Raw genomic sequence first — 4888 nt, forward strand, 5'->3', positions numbered from 1 at the left:
CCCCCACACACACAAACACACTCACACTAATACACCCACATTCACATGAACACAAGCACACACACACACACACACATAATTGCACACACTCTTTAATCAGTCACCCTAAAGCTAAAGTCTCAAATAGAGGAAAACAATCCCTAAGCATGTAGAAGACGCCAGGTAAGTATTCTCGTAGCCCCGGTTCTCTGTGCAAGAAACCTGTTTCCTGTAAACGCTGACATAAAGTTACATGCAACTAATCATATTACATGTATTATTTTCGCAGTCCTTAATTTTTATCTGGTCTGTGCTTTTCAGGAGTGGTCTCAGCTTCACATTAATGGCCTTTTTTTTTTGGGGGGGGGGGATATGTCTGTCTATTAATTATGACTAAAGTAGTATGCATGATACAGCTGTGTCTGGGTGGCTGACTCAAAGGAAGTAGACTGTCTAAGCACTTCAGTTTCTGGCTTCGTTGATATTCTCCAAAGGAAAGATATAGTCAATACGTTTGGAATCAAGGAATGTGTAAGTTATGCAACTTTGAAAAGAGTACCATCACCAAACTCAAGTTGTTAAGATAGCTTGAAAGAGTCACCTTACTATCAAGCCATGTCAACATACCACGTTTAACAAAATCATACCAAAGCAACCATAGGAGAACATCGGCAGCGGACAAATAGATTTTAAGAAAATTTCGCGCCAATAAGTGGCAAGCAATGTTGTTCCCGAATAGTAAAAGTGCAGTTCCCTTTTAGTCTCGAAGACTAAAAACAGAAAAAGATTCAAACCCACGCCATTCATGTACTTATGAAAGATTATCCATTTCTGCTCATATCATTGAAATGAAAAACATACCCCAAGCGTAGGAATCAGTCCCAATACCCAATTTAAAAAAAAAAAAAAAAAAAATTAAATGAGTGCGATTCGCACATTGTTAGGTGTTATGACATTCATTTTGTATTTTCCGACAGATTAATGTTCATTCTTTCAACAATCTCCTTTGTTTTTTCAGTACTGATGTTTAAATCAAATTTTAACATCTGATTGGATTCTAAATACCTCATTCAGCAGACACTGCAACTTGCAAGTTGTTGAGAAACCGCTTCAAAATGTGTGATAGCAATATTCGGAGGGCAGTTTCCTCCAGTTCTTTAATGAATCTGATCTAAAGGTGTAAAAAGTGTCCTTTGAATAACCTGGCAAAAAGAGGACACGAATTGGGCCAGCTGTAAGAAAGCAATAGTGTAATCGGCAACGTAATCATTAGTCAAACGTAGAATCTGCTTGAAAGTTAGATAAGTAATGAGTTGGGAAACAGTTCCTCTTCTTGTGGAGACCAACATCATACAGTGCAAACTGCGGATCACACGCCCTAAAACACGAACAAACTGACAAGATCTTTCGCTGTCTTCAGCCGGGTACCCATTGCCTCATGGATGAAGTGAGGAAAATTCGTGATAAGTGCCTTTCCCAATTTCACTGACGGGATTTGAAACCATGACCTACCGATTGAGAGTGCAAGAGCACAGTCTCTTGATCATCGAATCTATTCTGTATAGTAGCTTGTGAATGCTCCTTACTTTTAAACCTCGAAAGCTTTCCGAGAAGTCGATAAAGTTTCCAAGTCGTGTTCTAAGGTCTGCTAGGGTAATAATAGTTGTATAAAGTATACAACATGCTTATGCGCTATATAGGCCTAAGTGTGGTTGCTATAATTATAAAATTTGGACTTCAGAATAATATTATGCTAGTTTTCGTTTGGGGATGAGGGGGTAACCAGAACAGCCACAAATAAATGTTTGAAACTTAAACCTTAAGGCAACACGTTGCGGTTAGTATGGACAAATAGACATGGGCCATGTCATAAAAACCCAAGACTAACTTCAGATTCCATAAACGTATCGCGCAAATAGAAGGGGCTTATGGGAAGGCACCTTAATTTCAAGTTAGATTGCACAAAGATGCTTACTATTTTTAGTTGTCCGTTCCCTGGTCTACGAGGGCTGTTATTCACAGCATTACAAGCTGCAGACAGCAAATAGAACACCGCCCTTCTTGGTGCACAATTTCCTGACACAAATTCCTGAGAAGAAGTATTGCTCTGAATGCCAATGAGACATTGGCGCCTGTTAGTAACTAGGAAAAGGAAAGTACGCAGACTGGCTGGCACAGACAGGCTAATTTTATTGCTTTGTCCTCATAATTTTTTAATGATTTTTTTAAAATCTTTTTGTAAAATCTACCTCGTTCAGAGCCCCTTGCCCCCCCCCCCCCCCTTGTTTCCGCCCCGAGGCCAAACCCAATAGAACGGTAAAAAGCAACATCGCACTCACAAACTCTCTCAAATACACTCACACACACACACACACACACACACACACACACACACACACACACACACACACACATGTCTACGCCGGACCGCGTCACTCTGACAGACGCTCACACACACACAATATCAAAACACTACCTACTCTGGGACGGCAAATGTAAAATAATGCGAGCAGATTCGTTGCTGTGTAAGACGACACGCGTTACTAATACTGAGAAAAGAAGTGACAAAACGTGGTGGCGACCCGAAAATTTTATCCGCGGGCTGTTGTCTTTGCCAGAGTTGCCCTTTGTTCGACTCCAAGTGGCAAAGAAAGTAGACGAAGACTGTAGGAGAGAGAGAGAGAGAGAGAGAGAGAGAGAGAGAGAGAGAGAGAGAGAGAGAGAGAGAGAGAGAGAGAGAAAGAAAGAGAGAGAGAGAAAGAAAGAGAGAGAGAGACATAGACAGACAGACAGACAGACAGACAGACAGACAGACTCACACAAGTCACAAGAATCTTACTGGAGGCGGCAACTCTGAGTTGTGAATGAAAACAAATCCTGAATTCATGTCGTATGCATCCGCTAAAATAATCGGGAAAGTATTTCATTAAATATTTATTCTAACTAACCTTGAATTTAACTTTAGATTTGAATCCACGAACACCAAGGAAAGAAGCAGAGATGTCAGTACTACAATGGCAAGTTATACCAGACAGTCTAAACACTTAGGTAGAGCATGACAATTATTAATTTTTTATTTCACATTTGGCTGTTTTTGTCTATCTTTTCGCGGCCAGGAGCCGGTGTCATAATCGAGGTCACGATCTGATTATAGGACGTTAAAGAGTCGAGGAAAAAAACCAAGCACTCGCAGCAGCCAAGATATTATTAGGAGTTAGTTCCCCTCACATTTGTGAGGTAGACTCGACCAGTGTAATAGTTAGCTTACATAATCAGCGTGTGTGGCTGCTTATAACTGTGGCTCGAAAGTGGTGAACAGGGTATATGTGGCAATGAAACAGTTTTGACTGCTATGCACATGTTCCCTTCAACTCTATTGGTAGACTCTTCCAGCCTCACTTTAAGCTTACTTAATCAAAGGTTGTGTGACTGCTTATGGAGTGGCCCGATAGGGGCGAACAGGCTATTTCTGTGGCAATTAAACGGTTTTGAAGGTTAGGAATAGTCTATTATTCATTGGTGATTATGAACGTCTTTTTACATTTAATTTATGAGGTCTATGGGTGAATTTGACTGCGACAATGTTTCAAAATTAGGAAGGAAAGCAATGATTATTTGATTATATAGACGCCTCGCCACTGGACAGACAGACAGACAGATAGACAGAGACAGGGGCAGAGACACCGATAGACACAGAGACAGAGAGATATAAAGACACACATACAGAGAGAGAGAGAGAGAGAGAGAGAGAGAGAGAGAGAGAGAGAGAGAGAGAGCGCGACAGACAGACAGAGAAAGAGGAGACACACAGAGACAGAGAGAGATATAGACAGAGAGATATAGACAGAGAGATATAGACAGAGAGAAACAGACAGAAAGAAACGGACAGACTTAGACAGACTGGCAGACAAACTGGAAGACAGCCCGACAGAAAGGTTGCACACGTTTGTAGGGTTTTGAGCGGTGGTCTGGGGACAGGAGAAAACGGAAGGAGTAGTTCTAAGTGTGGAGGCATGGGGGTGGCGTAGAAGTTGTTTTAAGAGTATTGTAACTACACCTCAAATTGAAACACGTATTTTTACACTACACGTACTTCATCGTTAGACAGCCTGGTGAAGAATACAGCAAAACAGGTTTTTAAAAGCAGCAACTTTTCCTCGCCTTCATAAACAATCACCTATGAAAAAAAAGTGATCAAGAACGCACGGGGTTTTCGCAACAAACGACAGAAAACCTCAAAGGAATTCGCTACAACAAAGTCCGTTTTCTCGTGTGTGCAAACCGGTCTGGAGCTTTTTCAAGAGGAAGTTTAGGAAGGAACACAAACCAATGATGCCTGTCGGTCCTAGCGCGCTATTTTAGGAGCATTTAATGCCCAACCACGGTCTCTACAAAGACAAATGCTTCTTGGTTTGGCAGTTTGGGATCATCTCCTGACGGTGGGTCGTCAGTCCGTAAGCGTTTCGGTGCCTCTCCACGGCTGATCGTGATCTGTACACTGGCCGTGTATATATACGTCATGATGGAAGACTTTCTGCCCGTGAAAGCAGGACAGTTGCAGATAAGTGTCTTATATGACCTATAACATTTACTACCTTGGTACATGGGTGAGAGTTGTTGAAGAACGTAAAGACGAGTTACTGAGGGGCTGTGGGGACAAGTCGGAGGTAGCCTCAGCCATGAAACAGTTCAGTTAGTAGATGTTCTTGTCTACTATATCATACTGTATGTCTGTAAAACAACGCCATAAACAACATAATATCAGTGATTGCTGTCAAATCGAACAAAAACATTTCCCTCGTTTTATTTCGTCTTATATAATTCCTACCACAGTACTGGTTGACTCGACTGAGATTAAACACTCCTTGGGTTATGATTAAAGACAGGCACACGATGAGATCAATACCCC

General features: G+C 41.5%; 1 protein-coding gene across 1 annotated transcript in view; it reads right to left on the reverse strand.

The window, feature by feature from the left end:
• The window catches only part of LOC101851460 (extensin-2), a 17310-nt gene that overhangs the window by 6388 nt on the left and 6034 nt on the right, over positions 1-4888 (reverse strand). The window lies entirely within an intron of this gene.

This window comes from Aplysia californica, unplaced genomic scaffold, assembly GCF_000002075.1.
Source record: "Aplysia californica isolate F4 #8 unplaced genomic scaffold, AplCal3.0 scaffold00009, whole genome shotgun sequence".
NCBI classification, from domain to species: Eukaryota; Metazoa; Mollusca; class Gastropoda; order Aplysiida; family Aplysiidae; genus Aplysia; species Aplysia californica.